The 18,928-nt window shown below is 47.0% G+C and overlaps 1 protein-coding gene and 1 long non-coding RNA gene across 3 annotated transcripts in view; one reads left to right on the top strand and one right to left on the bottom strand.

The window, feature by feature from the left end:
* The window catches only part of LOC147015300 (uncharacterized), a 69,636-nt gene extending 65,490 nt beyond the window's left edge, over positions 1 to 4,146 (bottom strand). The window contains exon 1 of one of the 2 annotated variants that reach the window (XM_085849924.1): positions 3,869 to 4,146. The gene's annotated coding sequence lies outside the window, so the exon portion shown is untranslated. Of the gene's footprint in view, positions 1 to 3,424; positions 3,444 to 3,868 lie in introns of those variants that run through there. The other variant, XM_085849925.1, reaches the window with a different exon arrangement.
* LOC147015301 (uncharacterized) lies at positions 3,566 to 18,023 on the top strand. The gene is made up of 2 exons (XR_015050281.1): positions 3,566 to 3,716; positions 17,630 to 18,023. It is a non-coding gene; the product is annotated as an uncharacterized LOC147015301 (long non-coding RNA).
* The last annotated feature ends 905 nt before the right edge of the window (positions 18,024 to 18,928 follow it).

The raw sequence follows: 18,928 nt of genomic DNA on the forward strand, positions 1-18,928 counted from the left end.
GCATTCACGGTCGGTTAGCAACTCACTGCGTCACGGAGTTATCCGTGTGCGACGGCCTGCGATTCCAGGGGGCCTGGTGGAAGCTCGAGATAGCTTTGGTCTTTAATAGATGCGGTGGTCTATAATAGACGAGATGTGGTGACCTTTGATGGATGAGATGCGGTGGTCTTTTATGGACAAGATGTGGTGAACTGTAATAGATGAGATGTGACGGTCTTTAATAGACGAGATGCGGTGGTCTTCAACAGATGAGATGCGGTGGTCTTCAATAGACGAGATGCGGTGGTCTTCAATGGACGAGATGCGGTGGTCTTCAATAGACGAGATGCGGTGGTCTTCAATGGACGAGATGCGGTGGTCGTCAATGGACGAGATGCGGTGGTCGTCAATGGACGAGATGCGGTGGTTTCTAATAGACGACATGCGGTGGTCTTTAAGAGATGAGATGTGAGGGTCTTTAAGAGACGAGATGTGGTGGTCTTTTATGGACGAGATGTGGTGGTCTTTTATGGACGAGATGCGGTGGTCTTTTATGGACGAGATGCGGTGGTCTTTTATGGACGAGATGCGGTGGTCTTTTATGGACGAGATGCGGTGGTCTTTTATGGACGAGATGCGGTGGTCTTTTATGGACGAGATGCGGTGGTCTTTTATGGACGAGATGTGATGAACTGTAATAGATGAGATGTGACCGTCTTCAATAGACAAGATGCGGTGGTCTTTGATGGACGAGAGACGGTGGTCTTTTATGGATGAGATGCGGTGGTCTTTTATGGACAAGATGCGGTGGTTTTTCATGGACGAGATGTGGTGGTCTTTAAAAGACGAGATGTGGTGGTCTTTGATGGACGAGAGGCGGTGGTCTTTTATGGATGAGATGCGGTGGTCTTTTATGGACGAGATGCGGTGGTTTTTCATGGATGAGATGCGGTGGTCTTTCATGGACGAGATGTGGTGGTCTTTAAAAGACGAGATGTGGTGAACTTTAATAGACGAGATGTGATGGACTTCAATAGACGAGATGCGGTGGACTTTAATAGATGAGATGCGATGGTCTTTAATGGACGAGATGCGGTGGTCTTTAATAGACGAGATGCGGTGGTCTTTAACAGACAAGATGCGGTGGTCTTTAACAGACAAGATGCGGTGGTCTTTAATAGACGAGATGCGGCGGTCTTTATTCGACGAGATGTGATGGTCTTTTATGGACGAGATGCGGTGGTCTTTAATGGACGAGATGCGGTGGTCTTTTATGGAAGAGATACGGTGGTCTTTTATGGACGAGATGCGGTGGTCTTTAATGGACGAGATGCGGTGGTCTTTTATGGACGAGATGCGGTGGTCTTTTATGGACGAGATGCGGTGGTCTTTTATGGACGAGATGCGGTGGTCTTTAATGGACGAGATGCAGTGGTCTTTAATGGACGAGATGCGGTGGTCTTTAATGGACGAAATGTGATGAACTTTAATAGATGAAATGCGAGGGTCTTTAATAGACGAGATGTCATGATGAACTTTAATAGACGAGATGTGACGGTCTTTAATGGACGAGATGTGATGGTCTTTAATGGACGAGATGCGGTGGCCTTTAATGGACGAGATGTGATGGTCTTTAATGGACGAGATGTCATGATGAACTTTAATAGACGAGATGTGATGGTCTTTAATGGACGAGATGTCATGATGAACTTTAATAGACGAGATGCGATGGTCTTTAATGGACGAGATGTCATGATGAACTTTAATAGACGAGATGCGGTGGTCTTTAATGGACGAGATGTCATGATGAACTTTAATGGACGAGATGTGACGGTCTTTAATGGAGATGCGGTGGTCCTTAATCGACGAGATGCGGTGGTCTTTAATAGATGAGATGCGGTGGTCTTTTATGGACGAGATGCGGTGGTCTTTCATCGACGAGATGTGATGAACTTTAATAGATGAGATGTGAGGGTCTTCAATAGACGAGATGTGGTGGTCTTTTATGGACAAGATGCGGTGGTCTTTAATAGACGAGATGTGATGATGGTCTTTAATGGATGAGATGTTATGATGAACTTTAATAGATGAGATGTGACCGTCTTTAATGGACGAGATGCGGTGGTCCTTAATGAACGAGATGCGGTGGTCCTTAATGGACGAGATGCGGTGGTCTTTAATAGACGACATGTGATGATGGTCTTTAATAGACGAAATGTGATGATGGTCTTTAATAGACGAGATGTGATGATGGTCTTTAATAGACGAGATGCGGTGGTCCTTAATGGACGAGATGCGGTGGTCTATAATAGACGAGATGTAGCGGTCTTTAACAGATGAGATGTGACGGTCTTTAACAGATGAGATGTGACGGTCTTTAATAGACGAGATGTGACGGTCTTTAATAGACGAGATGTGACGGTCTTTAATAGACGAGATGTGGCGGTCTCTCAGAGACGAGATGTGGCGGTCTTTAATAGACGAGATGTGATGACGGTCTTTAATAGACGAGATGTGATGACGGTCTTTAATAGACGAGATGTGACGGTCTTTAATAGACGAGATGTGATGATGGTCTTTAATAGACGAGATGTGACGGTATTTAATAGACGAGATGTGATGATGGTCTTTCATAGACGAGATGTGATGATGGTCTTTAATAGACGAGATGTGATGATGGTCTTTAATAGACGAGATGTGATGATGGTCTTTAATAGACGAGATGTGATGATGGTCTTTAATAGACGAGATGTGATGATGGTCTTTAATAGACGACACGTGATGATGGTCTTTAATAGACGAGAAGTGACGGTCTTATTTTTGAGATACATTTGCATTCTGTTAATTCGTAAAGTCGAGAGTAACCTTAATCCGGGTGTCCTTATTATATTCATGGGAAAACTTAAAAGTTACGTCTTTGATCTGCTGCGGTCAAAATAATCTTGGCTACAGAATTGTAACTATAAAGACACGAAAAGGGTCAATTAAAAGTGTGAAACTAATAAATGCTAAAGGGCGTAATAAGTGTGCCACATAGATCGTTGTAGATCTGAGGTACGGTGTATAAAAATAAAAAAAAAACTTGGAAAGTCCCGTCAATCTTAATTTAAAACCGACGTCATTATTGTGAACTTCTCGAAAATGGCTTTTTGATCCACCCTCTTCCTTTTCAATCCATTTATGATTAACCGGCGCTAAACGACATCCATTCATCATTAAAATCTACTTCGTCGTTGCAAGTACAGCACTCGACGCAGGAAGTGTTATAAACTCCCCGAGCAACGATCAGTTATTAACCCGATAACCATCTCCACAGATGAAGCGATGTTTTGTACAAACCAAAAAAAAAATAAAAAAAAAACATTTCAGTAAATTTCGAGCTAAATTCATTTGAACCTTTAAAAACCGTGTTTCATTCACGTTTCGACTCGTCTCGGTAAATTACCTCAGAGATCCGTCTCTCCGCGATCGAAGCGTCTTTGGGGAATTTATTTTTCAAAAAAAAAATGACGTCATTATTAATAGGTAGTCATCCCTCGTCATCCGCATTTTAATCCACTTGAGAATAATTCAAAGGAAATTGATCTCTCGAGTGTCATCGTCGATGAACCCAAGCGGGCCCGAACACCCGGAATGTGCGCATCGCGATCCTGAGGTAAAGCGTCCATCACGATCCTGAGGAGGTAAAGCGCCCATCACGATCCTGAGGAAAAGCTCCCGTGGATTTTCTTCACGAGGTTCGCTCAAGCGGTTCCTTGTTTTAAAACAACAAATCACGGAAACGAGAGGGGGTGCGGGGGGGGGGGGACGAACCTCAGCTCTCAACTGGGACTTGTTTCTGAGTGAAACACAGATCACGTGGTGTAAATTAAAACAACCGAACTCGTACCTCAATTCGCTCTGTCGCTGCTAGTCTTGTGCCGGCGCAGCGTTCAGGTAGAGACGACCCGTCGCTCCACACGATCAGCGCAAGTCGTGACCGAATGAGGAAAAAGCAAGTCGGATGACATCGCCCCGGGGAAAAACCCCCTTTTCACGTCACTTCGCGTAACCGCCTATTTCCCGCGCTTTCTGTTCCGCAAAATGCGGCTCTCGTGCTCCGCAGACGGCACGATGTAATTACAGTACTTTCTATCAAGTTAGAGGATCCAACGCCGAACTTTTCTTTGTTTCCCTGCAGCTCGATCTTGTATGAAAATCGAATTTCTGAAGAGATCTCGTTTTTAGCCGCGTCGCGTTGCAAGAGCTCAGTGTTGTTGTTGTTGTTGTTGTTGTTGTTGTTGTTGTTGTTGTTGTTGTTGTTGGTGAAGACAAAACCTTGAGGACGCGACTCTTGGACACATTTGTCCTTGTTTTTAAACTGTTTGTTTAAAACAAAAAATTGTTTGCCAGACTTGTTTTTAAACAAGGACAAATGTGTCCAATAGCCGCGTCCTAAAGGTTTTGTTTTCACCAGAAGAAGAAGAACAAGAAGAAGAAGAAGAACGTGGAGCTCTCTTCGAGCCAGTATTCGCAACGCGACGCGGCTAAAAACGAGCTTATAGACAGGTCCAGATTTGAGAAAAATTGAATGTTGGAGGCATTTCATGTTAAAAGTGGGCAAAGAAGTTTTTTTTTGTTTTTTTTTAGTTTTTTTTTGAGGATAAATTTGAGGGTGCTAAATTCAAAAAAATTGTTTGCCAGACTGAATTTTGAAATTTTGACTCTCAAATTTGAGAAACAAGCTCAAATGAGTGAAGATCCTTGTCCTCTTAATGATGACGTCATAAAAACGAATATGACGTCATTGTGATTTATCAGGTTTGTGATAAATCATCTGTGCGACTGCCCGGCTTGATTCCCGCAAACAAAATTCAAACAGCTTGCTGAGTTTCGGAGATAATGGTATAGGCGATTTTCATTAGCGTCGATATTATGATGTCAACTTTTTTCTAGGAAGAATTTCCAAAATCGGAGATGGTTACTGCCTGCGCGTGGGCTTTCTGCATATACATGGCAAGTTTCACGAAGATCCGATGAAAACTCTGGGTTGTGAAACAAAAAATGTCAAAAAATAGGAATGACGTCATAAAAATTGATAATGCGTCATAGTGATGTATCATATGTGCGGTAATTCATCTCTGCTAATCCCCTGTTCAATTCCCGCAAACAGAATTCAAAAAGGTTGCCTAGTTTCGGAGATAATTTTTTAGGCGATTTCCATTAGCGGAGATATTTTGACGTCATAACTTTTTTTTCTCAGAGGAATTTTCAAAATCGGAGATGGTTACTGTCTGCGCAGGGAATTTTTACATATATATATGCCAAGTTTCAGGAAGTTTCGATGAAAACTGTAGGCTTCGAAACAAAAAAGGCCACAAGAAGAAGATGAAGAACAACAATGTGAGTAAGACTTAGAGATCCTCCACGAGGATGTAAAAACAAAATGGCTGCCATTTTCATCTTTTTTGCCTTATTACTCGGCTTCTGAGCATTATTGAAGTTTTAAAATGGTGGCAATACCGATGTTTGTGAAACCAAGGATTCCAAATATATTGTCACCGAAGCCATCTTGAATTCCAAAATTGCCACCATTATTATCCTAATATATTCTTACGAATCTGGCAGCCATGTGCACACAAACAGACAGCAGCCTCCGCAGTTCAGTTATTTCGATAAGTATGCGTTTATAGTTAGGGTCCTGTCCCCTATGTCTAATGGGAATTTCATGTGTGCGCTGTGGGTTTCTTTTATAGTCAGGTTTTTTTACATCTTCAAATATCCCCTTCACTCCTTCGCACCACTGACTCCATTGCCCACGTGTTCTTGGCTGAAGGCATGGGTGGAGCCTCCATCGCATCAGATCGAGGCTCCGCTCCGAGGAAGGGCATGGAGCGTTTCCTTCAGCCAATGGGCGAAGGGCGAGCAGGGCCGAGGCGCTCCGGCCAATGGGAGGCCAGAGTGCCGGAAACGACTACAGAGCCTCTTCGGTGTGGGGGGGGGGCGGGCCTCCGAGACACCCCTCGAGACGCCCCGTCCAATCAGGAGGCTGATCACCTCATGGCCGACTCCGCTCCAGGCAGATGAAGCGTTCGCCCCGTCAAAAGGGAAGAAGAGGGTGTTCAAAGAGCAGAGTACAGCAGTCTTCGTGGCCATTTTTTGCTCTTGGTGTGCACCAAGCTGTGATGGTGGCTGTTTTGCTCTTGATGTGCGTTGAGCAGTCATCGTGGCCATTGCTTTTGGTCTATCGTCACGGTCGTCTGCGAACATGGTCTGCGGTCTTTTGCGGGGCTCCTCATGGGAGCAGCCAGGATCGTGGGCTCGGTGGATTCCGGGACGTGGGTTCGAGTCCCACCGTGGTGGGTTGGAGTCCGGTGTGACCGCACGAGGCAGGAAGATACCAGACCTTGACCCTCAGCTCACCTTCCCTCTCAAGCCAAAGGGTCCGATAAAGACCCGACGGGGTCCATTTCGTGTGTGTGTGTGTGTGTGTGTGTGTGTGTGTGTGTGTGTGTGTGTGTGTGTGTGTGTGTGTGTGTGTGTGTGGTGGTGGTGGTGGTGGTGGTGGTGTGTGTGTGTGGTGCCATTCTGTAAGGTAGAATTGTTTAAGTGTTTTCTTTTCATTATACATTGCATTTTATTCAGTTGTATCTCTGCTATGTCTCCCTTCTCGATTATTGCCCCCATTATAAATAAACCCCCAATTGTTAAATGCTCCAGTTCATTGCCCGTGTTTTCTTCCATTGACCCAACACGGTGCTGGCTTGAGAAATAGTGAGGCTATTGGTGCCGTAAGTTGTCATTGGGTCTGACGGACTTTGGTAATTCCGCTTGGTGACACCGGACCGAGGTCGCAAGAGCGACCTGGTTCGACAGAGTCCGTTGAGGGTGTGACTTCCCTGGTAATTTGACGACGTGGATATTTAGGTATATTGAAATTTGGCTATTAACTCAACCCCACGCCGTCATTCCGCAAAACACACAAACGCAAAAAAAATCTGAAAACCCACTCTGTGGGAGTACCTCCTGTGCAGCTTCCCTTCACAGGGCAGCTCACGGGATGACGGGATTGGGGCAAAGCCTTCGGGACCCCCAATCTTTGATGAAAGGAGGGAAACCTCGGGGTAACCTCCCTGGGGCAGATTGCGGGAGAGTGTATCGGAGTGGTGCTGAGGTGTCGTCCACCAGACGGCGGTCTCCTTGGGTTAACCTGAGGCGGTCCCTTCGGGTGGGTGCCTGGAATGTCGTATCCCTAAGAGAGGATGATCACCTGTCTCTGTTATCATCTGAGCTCAAGCGTTTGGACATCGGTATTGCAGCACTCTCTGAGGTTCGGAGACCGGATTGCGGCGAGATCATGGCAGGTGGTTACACCGACTATTGGTCTGGTCGCTCTAATGGTTACCATACTCAAGGAGTTGCTGTAGCTGTGTCCAATAAGCTGACCCCAATGATAATTGAGGTAACACCGGTCAACGAGCATATTATGAGACTAGGGATTCGTCACTCCTTATGTGTCATTTCCCTGGTCTCTGTCTATGCTCCGACTGAGGCGAGTGACCTCACCGTGAAGGACACATTCTACGCCACGCTCGAGTCTGTGGTTGATCAGTGCCCCAGACGAGATACACTTCTAGTCTTGGGGGATTTCAATGCATCGACTGGAACTGATAGGGATGGTTATGAGACGTGTGTTGGTCCCCATGGGTCAGGAACTATGAATCAGAATAGCACCAAGTTCCTTCACTTTGCACAAAGTCATGGACTTAGGGTGGCCGGTTCAGGGTTTCAGCGCCCAAAAGCTCATCGCTGGACTTGGTATTCCAACGCTGGCAGTGTGGCAAAGGAGATTGACCATGTCCTCGTTGACCATCGCTGGAGGATGATCTAGAACTGCAGGGTCTACCGGAGTGCTCAGTTCCTCAATACTGACCACCGGCTTGTTGTAGCAACTCCAAAGCTGCACCTTAAATCCTGGAGAATGGTACCATCCCAGCCTCGGCTGGATGTTGGCAAGCTCAAGGATGAGAGAGTCGCTGAGGAGTTTGCGAACAGGCTGAGTGGACATTTGGGGTGTCTGGGCGCTTTGGGGGGTCCTGAAGAGTTATGGATTACCTTCAAGACCACCGTCCTTGATGTTGCCGGTGGTTGTCTTGGAATTCACCGCAGGGCAAAGAAGAATTTTGTCTCTCAAGGGACACTGGATACCATTGACCAGAGTCGCAGGGCCAGGCTGAATGGCAGAGCTGAACTGTTCAGGGAGCTGAGACGTAAAACTGTACGTGCATTAAGGGTGGACAAGGAGGCCTATGTGCGAGGAATCTGTGAGGGGGTAGAGCATCACCTGTGGACAGGTGATTCGTCCCGCTTTCAGGGGAATTTGCGCATTGCGTTCATCCAAGCCCATCCCTCGGAGCACTGCAGTTAGAGCAGAGAGTGGTCAGCTCTTAACAGAGGAGTCTGAAGTGAAGGCCCGCTGGGCCGGTTACTTTGAGCGGTTGTACCAGGCTGATCCACCAGCAGTCGAGTTTGACGTCAATGGTGTTACAATCCCTGTTGCTGACCCTCCAATCAATTGTGGACAACCTTCGCTTGTGGAAACACGGGCTGCGGTAAACCAGTTGAAACAGGGTAAAGCTCCAGGGATTTGTGGCATCCATGCTGAACTTCTCAAGGCTGGTGGAAATGCTGCACTCGTGTCATTGCATGCAGTTTTGTGCTCTGCCTGGAACACAGGCATCATCCCAACTGATTGGAAGAGGGGCCTTGTTGTCCCTCTCTGGAAAGGAAAGGGTAATCGCCAAGACTGCAACAACAACCGAGGGGTGACGCTGCTCTCAGTGCCGGGCAAGGTCTTTGCTCGGATAATTCTTGATAGGGTTCGCCACCATCTGCTTGAGCACCAGCATCCAGAGCAGTCAGGCTTTACACCAATGAAGTCAACAATTGACCGTATCCTTGTTCTTCGTGTCCTCACCGAACGCAGACGAGAGTTTCGGCAGGGGCTGCTTGCAGCCTATGTTGATCTCTGTAAAGCATTTGATTCGGTGAATCGGGATGCCCTCTGGAGGATTCTTGGTCTTCATGGAGTGCCACCAAAACTGATCTATCTGATGTCTGAACTCTACTCTGGTACTGAGAGTGCTGTGAAGTGTGGTGGTACCATCTCTGACTTATTTCCAGTTGTTAGTGGAGTTCGTCAGGGATGTGTACTGGCCCCCACACTTTTTAGCACTTGTATAGACTGGATTTTAGGGAGGATTTTGGAAAGATCAAGCTGCAGTGCATCGTTTGGGAATGTCAAGATCTCGGACCTTGATTTCGCAGATGATGCAGTCATCTTTGCGGAGACTTTCGATATCCTTTTGGGGGCCCTCGAGGTGCTGAATGAGGAGTCAGAGCCGCTGGGATTACGGGTTTCTTGGGTCAAAACTAAGATCCAGGCTTTCAATGACATCTTGGATGCTGCTGTCCTGTCTGTGCCTGTTTGTGGTGAGGATGTTGAGGTCGTGGAGATATTCACTTACCTTGGCAGTGATATTCATGTCTCTGCTGGCTGTGAGTCAGAGGTCAATAGACGTCTGGGTCGGGCCTGGGGAGTCATGGATTCATTGGATCATGGGGTGTGGCGCTGCCGGTACCTGTGCGGGAGGACGAAAGTCCGAGTCTTCAGGTCCTTGGTGCTTCCAGTCTTGCTCTATGGATGCGAGACTTGGACTCTGACCAAGGATCTGAGACGGAGACTTAATTTCTTTGGTACCAGGTCTCTTCGGAGAATCCTTGGCTATCGCTGGTCAGATTTTGTGTCCAACGAGCTGTTGCTGAGAGAGACTCTGATGAGATTTGTTACCTGCATGCTCCATGAGCATCAGTTGCGGCTGTATGGACATGTGGCTCGTTTTCCTGACGCTGATCCTGCTCACCAGATTCTCTCAGCGAGGGAGTCTCGTGAGTGGAGGAGGCCAATGGGCCGACCACGTGCCTCGTGGTTGCAGCAGGTTGACCAGCTTCTCAAGGAGATGGGGATGGGCCTGGCATCTGCCTGGGGGAAGGCCAGACGGAGGCCCCTGGAGTACCGGCGGAAAGTGGACGCAGCGACGCGCTGTTCTGGCACATGCTCCCATACCTGACCCTGACGCCGTCAGGGAATTGGCGATCACGGTCCTTAAGTGACCCTTCACCTTCAGAGTTGTCCGAGAGTCACGACCTAAATTCCGGGTTTTCTGTGGGAGACGGCTCCACTGCTCCACCAAGCCGCCGTTCCTCGCCACTGACCCCTGGCCCACAATGTTGTTACGGTTCCCAGAACCAAATGCGTTCAACATGCAGTTGTCCCGAGTCAGTTATTTCATTAATATACGTGTAGTTAGGTCCCTACCTTTTGTCGAGTGGGATGCGAGGGAAAGTTGGTTGTCGAAGTCATTGTCGTTGGAATTGTGAAGAAGTTGGGGAGGTTGAAGAGAATTGCGAGTTGTTTGGTCGTTGAAGAGAATTGCGAGTTGCTTGGTCGTTGAAGAGAATTATTGTGAAAGTGTTCCTGCTGCCTGGCTCTGCCTACGTTTCGCCTCGACGGCCCGCCTACTGTACTGGTCCTCGTCCACACGACCCTGACCAAGCCTCTACTCTGGTCCTGCCTACTACTCATCTCTCGCCTCTTTGAACTCCACCAGACACGATTACCACACGTGCGGCTGTGGACCGAACTGCACAGCCTTTGTCGGGTGCCGCACCACAGAGCGTCCCTTCCCTCGAAACGCTCAGGTACCAAAAACTGTGACCTCAACTCCTTCCCTCCCTGGCTGCAAAAGTCCCTTTTATTTTCATTGGATTTATTGTGTGTGTGTGTGTGTGTGTGTGTGTGTGTGTGTGTGTGTGTGTGTGTGTGTGTGTGTGTGTGTGTGTGTCTGAGCCTCTCCATTAGATAAGCCTGTATAAGGTCTTCATTGTTGTAATTATTGCTTTTATTAATCTCGCATCAAGTCTGCACTGTCCGCCTTTGTAAGATGCTTGTAAATTGTTGCACCACACCTCTCTCTCATCTTCCTCTGTGCAACACACCCAATAAACCTTTTTCCTGTGCCACATGCTTTTCCTCGCTTTATTGTAAATAAATAATTGTAGAGATGTTCCCAGCTCGTCCTTGTCTTTTCCTCCATTGGTCCAGCATGGTTCAGATCTGAGTTTAGCTGGGTCTTTATTCCCGATAATCCATTCCTTCCAGCCGGTACGTCCTGTGCAGTGCCGCTCAACTGCATCCGATCCGGAAAGGTAGTCGGTAATTGGTAGACTGATCTGGTTCGGGCAAGGCGTACCAAGGGCATGGTTCCCCGGTAGTCAAAACTGCGTGGTTAATTCGGTAACTTGCTTCTAGACACGAGGACCCTACGCCACGCGGTTGAGGTATTGGCATCCACGGCCGGTTAAGCGACCCGCCGCGTCACGGAATTATCCGTGAGCGACGGCCTACAATTCCGGGGAGTCTGGTGGGAATCGACGTAGTTTCCCCCACCTAGTGGTCGTTCCCTCCGCCAGACCCCGGCCCGCAACAATATTATCTCTGAAGGTGGTCCTCTCTGCCAAGCAGCTAATTGAGTGGCATGGAAAGTGGTTTTGCCATCAAGAGTACCTTCATCAATATCAATATTGTCAGCAGAGAAAAAGACAAAACGGTTTTTGACTAAATTGGGGGGGTATCACAGCTCCACTTTCATCGATTCCTTGTAGTGTACTCTCGGCTAAGGCTGTATCTAATCAAAGGACATCTCTGTAGCTTATAACATGCCCAGCATTGTGGAATAATTTCACGAGTTCTTTTGAACGAGTTGATTGATACAGAGTGCTTCCCAATCCAATATGTTTTGGAGTCAAGTGCCTGTCACCACTAACTGTATAGATCAAATCCTGTGCGAGACTAAGTATACAACAGCGTCTTACGGACTCATCTTTACCATCACTGCTGTCCTCATCAGCATTTTGCTCCAGCAGACACTGGCCACCTATTATTAGGTTAAGAAACATATACAAACTATCTGCTACACATTTAATAGCTTCCTCTTCACTGACATTAACTCCTTCGTAAGCTGGGTGTGAAAGGATGTCACTTCTAAGCTTGAGGGCAACGTGTGTCATGGACAGGAACTCTTCTTCTTCTTGTGGTTGGTAGGTAGGAATGGTGAGTGTAGCTGCTGCTTCTTCATCTGTTTGTGTCATCTATGAAACAGGTATGTGGCCAAACTTCAGCGGAACCAGAACAGAACGTCGCTCACTCAGTGCATTGTCATGGAGTATAATTATCTTGTAAAATTCTGAAATCTGAGGAGCCAACTTATCCTTGAATGTGCCCATTCGATTAGTAAATGAGGATGGAATATCCAAATTGGATTATTTGACAATGGTACGATACCAGTTCCACACATTCCTTAGCTCTAATATATGGCCATGGTCAGCAGAGTACTGCAGCTCAATGCATAGCCAAATCATCGCAATATCTGGATCTTCATTAAGACAAAAAACTGGCAAAAATACCAAAATTCAGTAATTTGACCTTGAAATATGACCTTTTGACCTTGAAGATGACCTCAGGTGGTGTTGAAAATGACACTATTGAACTCGCCGTCCTCAAAAACCCCCGTATGGATCCCGAGATCATGTCTCCAGCCCTTCCAGAAATCATTTTAGCCCCGGACTCAAGTTAATCCTTCAGACTCAAGTTGCAAACCCCGAGATCGTGAGGTTCAAGTCCTTCTCAATAGGAGTCTATGGTGCCAACTCACTCCTCTCACCCCTCACTCTCAAAGCAACCATCCCACTCTTCTCCCTCCAAGCCTCGCTCTCACCTCTCTCAAAAACTCCCCCCTCACCTTTCTCCCACCATTCATCCCCCTCACTCATCCTTCCCAAAGTTTCCCTCCCCCTCCTATCCACAAAGCTGCCTCCTTCCACTGCCCTCTCACTTCCTCTCTTCACTCCACCTCCTCAAATCCTCAACTGCCTTCTTCCCCCTCTCTTGTCCCCCCTCTCCACCAGCACCACAGAGCTTTTTCTCCTCCTCATTCAGCCCCCTCTCCTAGCTATTCTGCAATCCCCCACACTCTTTAAACAACACTCCTTACCTCCCCCCATCGTCCTACCCTCCCCCTACCCCCCCCACACCCTGCACCCAAAGCCTCCTCCCCTACCTCTTCATTAAAAGTATGGACCTCAAATATCCGGGGCCTTCGTTCAAACCTTTCAGATCTTTCCATACAGGTTGCCACTGACAAACCAGACATAATCTGCCTGACAGAAACTTTCCTCCCCCAAGACGTGTCTGACTCCCAAGTATATCTCCCTGGTTACTCCCTCCTCCGGTTTGACAGACCTGAGCCTCACCCTGGTGGAGGAGTTGCTCTCTTCATCAAAGACTCTATTCCTCACTCTCCATGCACTGCCCTCACTCCCCACACCCCCAGGAATACCTCTGGCTACGGCTTCCCCTCCACTCCCACCTCATGTTTATAAGTGTACTGTACCGTCCACCAAACAGTGATGACTCCATCTACACCTCACTATCCGAAAACATGGACCAACTTCTATCTTCTCATCCAAACTCTCTCTTCCTCATATGTGGCGACTTCAATTGTCATCATGCCAGTTGGCTGGATGTGGGTACCTCTCTCACCTGTCATGGCACCTCAGCAAAAGCTTTCTGCGACTCATTGGGACTGACTCAATCGGTCAACTTCCCTACCCGGATCTCAACCAATGGTACTCCATCTCTTCTGGATCTGATTTTGACAAATTTCCCTTGACAATATCTGCTGCTCTTCACTCCGCTCCAATTGGTTCTTCTGACCACGTCCTTGTCAAAGTGGACATCTCTCTGGCTATTATCAGAGAACCACCTCACCGCCGTCGAGTCCGGCATTTCACTCAAGCCGACTGGCAGGGTCTCCAAGCAGCCCTCAAACTTAGACTGGTCTCCTATTGCTACTTTCTCCAAGATCAACTCATCCTGGGAATTCTTTCAAAGAAACTTGTTCTCCCTCATGCACAGATTTATCCCCTCTCGTCTTCAGTTGTCCTACGCTTCCTCCCGCCCTTGGTCCACTGAAGCTTGTGGTGAGGCAGTTGTCCTGAAACAACTTGCCCTTGCCTCATGGAAAGCAAACCCAACTGAGGGCAATCTCAGTTCCTTCCATAAAGCTCGGAACAAGTGTGTATCTACCCTCAGGAGAGCCAGAAAACATCTTTCTCATCTCAAGTCTGAACTCTCAAACATCTCAACCTCCTCAAAATCCTGGTGGCGTCTAATCAAATCTGTTTCTGGTGTATGCTCCCCCTCCATCCCTCCCTTACCTCAAATGGCAGCACTGCTGATACCGCACGTGAAAAAGCTGAATGCCTAAACTCGGTGTTTGCAGCTAAATCTTTTGTCCAAAACCCATCACTTTCTCTACCCACCTTACCCAGTCGCACCCAATTGTCCCTGGACTCTGTGTCCTTTTCTCCTGACAAGGTGGAGAGCTTGCTGTCAAACCTCGACTCACATTCTGCAACCGGTCCAGACGGCATCAGCCCACGTGTCCTCAAAGCCTGCTCTTCTGCTCTTGCTCACCCTCTCTCTGTTCTATTCACCCTCTCATTTGCTCAAGGCCATCTGTCATCTGCTTCGAAATCAGCAAATATCATTGCCCTGCACAAAAAAGGTGCAAAAACAGATCCCTGCAACTACAGACCAATCAGCCTTCTCCCAATCATCAGCAATGTTATGGAATCCATCATCGTTTCAGACATCAAATCCTTCCTCTTCTCCAATGGCTTGATTTATGATCATCAAATTGGTTTCAGACCAGGTCACTCTACCCTGGATATGCTGCTTCTGCTCTCCCAATGGATGGAAGCCCTCAATGCCAGACAGGAAATCCAAGCCGTATCCCTGGACATATTACGTGCTTTTGACACAGTCTGGCACCCTGCCCTGCTCACCAAACTCTCTTCCTATGGTATCCAAGGCCATCTCCACTCAAGGCTAGCAGACTTCCTCTCCTGTCACAGTCAGGCTCTCTTGTGGCCCTAAATGGAGTTCTTTCATCCCCCCTTCCTGTCCAGGCTGGAGTTCCACAAGGTAGCGTTCTGGGCCCTGTTCTTTTTCTGGTTTTCATCAATGATCTCTCCGACTCTGGAAAATCCTCTATATCTCTTTGCTGATGACTCCACCCTCTGCCGTACCATCAGTCATCCCTCAGACCGGCAAGCAGCATCTTCTTCGCTCACTGCTGATCTGGATAAAATCACAAACTGGTCCAACACGTGGAACATATCTTTCAATCTAGACAAAACTCATACTCTCACTATGTCTCTTCGAAAGGACCGTTTAGAAAACCCCCCCATCCACTTTCTCAATAATCCTCTGGAAGAAGTCCTTTCTTTCAAGCTTCTGGGTCTCACCTATCTGCCATGACCTTTCCTGGGAAAGCCACATTTCAAACCTCGCCTCCAAAGCCAGTCGCCGACTGGGAATCCTCCGTCGTGCAAAGTCTTTCCTCGGCCCACCTGAGCTCCTGACCACTTACAAAGCTTTTGTCTGCAGCCTGATGGAGTACTGCTCTCCCCTCTGGGCTGGTGCTCCTGCCTCCCACCTTTCTCGGCTTCACGCTATAGAAACCGAGGCATTTCGGATCATTGGCATCTCACGCAATGAGACTGAGTCTTTGTGCCTCTCACTCAATCACCGCAGGTTGGTCGGTGGTCTTTCTGTCTTCTACCGTCTCCTCTCCGGCCTCGCCCCCCCCTGCTCTCTCTGCGATTTGTCTCCACCACATTTCCGCAGGGCGCTCAAAGTCTGCCAACAACCCCCTTCTGGTAAAACTACCAAAATCACGAATCACTGCTCACTTTCACTCTTTCATTCCTCTTTTTTCCCTCCTTTGAAATAAAGTCCTTCACTCTATTCTTTCCCATTCTTCCCTCCAGGCCTTCAAAACAGCTGTTCACCACCACCTCTTATCATCCCCCATCCAAATCCTCGATCTTTTCTACCCCCGATAATCCACCCAAGCCCACCTCCTTCAAATTCCCTGCTTTCCTTCCTGAAAGTCCCTGTAGTGCAAGGACCTGAAATGATCAGGTGTTTACCCCATGTACCCCAACCCATCCCTCACCCTTCCACAGATCTCCTCATGTCTCTTTTTCCCCACTGTTTTGTCCTTCCCTCTCCTGCTCCTCTTGTCTCCTGCTCCCGTTGTTGTACGTTCTGTGTGTTAGCTCTCATACGAGCCTCGACATTGTATATAATGAATAAATAAATAAAAAGGAAATAAGAGACTAATCTGTGATGAAACCAGTGGCATCGAATCCATTTAAAGGGTAGCTGATAAAAAAAAATCATCAAATTGAATGGTGACATGAAGGTGAAAACCCAAACTTGGCTGAAAAGCCTAAGACAGAGGAATGGAGTCAAGTTAATGTCAATGCTGGGAGGAGTAACATGACTGTAATAAACATGGGTGTGCATGAGATAGTATATGGCAAATTATAGCAACTACTGAAGAACCTGTCCTTACGGACACGTTAATTTTCCCAGAGCTACGGATGGATCAATTCCCCCAGAATACTGGACTTTTGAAATAATGTATGACTGCTAAATGAGGCCTTTTGCGCACACACTGTGCGTTTACACCGATTCAGTTCTGCTCGCCAGGCACTTTTAACCTGTCGATGTTGGTGCAAAATGTATAATTCAAACTTTTTTCACAAGGACATATCTCGGGGGGAGGTGGGGGCAGTGGGGGGGGGGTGGGTTATGTAACACACGTCCCTCCACTCAGGCCTTGCACTGACCTACATGGTCAGTAGGTCAGTCGTTTGCAGGACGAGCAGGTGCCCGTTCAGCGAAATGAGAACGTTCTGCAAGTCTTTGATTGTGCAGAGGCACAGTCCTTTCTCTCAGGTACTTTTCCAAGTATTTTTGCTTCTTTCAGAAGCTCAGCAAGCGATTCCAAGTGACAATCCTTATCCTGGACACATAATCCATTTTATTTCGGCCCAAACACGCCAACTTTCTGCGCATTGATCATTTTGGGGTGGATTACATCATTTCAAAAGTGCCATATTGGCTTCTCCTTTTTTTACAACTTGCAAGACCCCCTTTCTCACTGTAAGCGGTGCGAAGCCATACATATTGTTGTGGATCTGGGGTTTGAGGCTTGACACAAGGGAAAGCACTCGGGTCCCTCCCGAACGCCCGGCACTGAGGTCACCAAATACAGATGACTCCGGACGCCGGCAGATTGCTTAGCGACTGACAACCGTCACAGTATTTAAATCCTTACTACAATTCACTGACCGGCGTTTGTGTGTGTGTGTTTGTCATGCTGCTACTCCTGCAGTTCTGGGCTGATTACATCCAGACTTGCTACATAGGATCAACATGACCCCAATTAATGTACAGGGATGTTTTTATCTTTGCCGTTGGTCTTCTCGGGGCAAGGGGAGGGGTGCAAATTCTTTATGTAAATGTGTATCATGTAGTGTCAAGGCAGAGGATATTACAAGTCTCCACCATTTACAGCAGTACAAAATTCCTGTCCCCACGTTTTCCAGTGAAGTGAGGTGTTTTGAATTATAAGCAGTCGGTATGTTTTTGCTTCTTGCACGTAACCTGGGTTATTAATTTTTTTTGTCTCCACAGACCTGTCAGTTGCCTGTACACTGCCAAAATAAGGTATGTGTCAGAAGAACGTGTTGCATACTTGGAACAAGATCACCCATAGGGAGGTTACTCCGCTAGTTGTTATAAAATATAAAGCTTAATGTTTTTTTCACGTCTGAATACTGTTCCTGCCATTTTCCAAAACCCTTTGTGTGGTTCAATTATAGGATCAAACATACCACTCAGGTGATTTCCTCCTTCTATCTCCCTCCCTCCCCTAAATCCATTTTGTGTTTTATTACTCGTTTTAAATTCTTTTATTCCTTTCCTTCCCCCTACTTAATTATATGTATACATGGTGCTATGTCACTCTATTGTCTGGTGGCAGAGAATGTGTGATTCAGCCAAACTAGATAGCAGGGTGTACACTGTGTTCAAATCGCTGTGGCAGAGTTTAACAAAGCTATGTGATTAGTCCTTGATGGTTTTATTCCTGTTTCCTACAAACATTTCATATTCACAAGATCTCTTGCCTTATGTCAATCCTGAAGAGTCTTGTTCTGCATATTTCTGGGAAACTTAGAAAAAGATGTTGTCATGTGACATTTCAATCAAAGCTTTTCGGAACTGAAACTTAATTACGACACTTTCAAACATTACTCCATCAAAAAAGTGATTAGCAATGAGATATACATCAGCACTCAAAAGGTTAAAACGGTGTCATGCAGTCTTTGGCTTTTAAGTTATGCAACAAAGCCTGGTGTTGGATTAGCGGCTGGCTTGGGATCTTAGGGTCCTGAGTTCGAGCCCCGTCGTCCGCCGAATTAACACCAGGTGGGGTTGACTTAGCCTGTCATCCTTCCGAGGTCGGCGAAATGGAGTGCTAGTGTTCTGGTTTAGGGGCACGGCGTCAGCGGCACAGCAACGCCCCAACAAAATGACAGCTACCAGGCAGCCAAGCTGCCACATACAAGAAGAAGAAGAAGTTGTGCAACTTTTTGAAAACCGGGAAGGTGAAGTGGGGGATAGACCTTTTGTAAACTGGTGGCTGCACTGTGTGTTGGGAATGTTACTAAGCAGTGCAGTGTCTACAACAATTATTTCAGAAGTTTTAAGCTCTTAAGGCACATCATGGTTAAAAAAAAAAATCAGGGCATATTAGATTGTGACAATCATAAATAAGTACATTAATAGCCAATTTATAAAATTCTATTATTTTGGTGCTCTGCTAACATGACTACTGTAATCAAATTGGCTCGATGAACGAGTGACCACTATATCATAACAATGGCATCATGGCATCGTTTGTAAGATTATTCTTTTTTTTGATGATTTATG

The sequence above is a fragment of the Eptatretus burgeri genome, chromosome 12 (genome assembly GCF_056783735.1).
Source record: "Eptatretus burgeri isolate ZD-2024b chromosome 12, Ebu_testis_v1, whole genome shotgun sequence".
NCBI classification, from domain to species: Eukaryota; Metazoa; Chordata; class Myxini; order Myxiniformes; family Myxinidae; genus Eptatretus; species Eptatretus burgeri.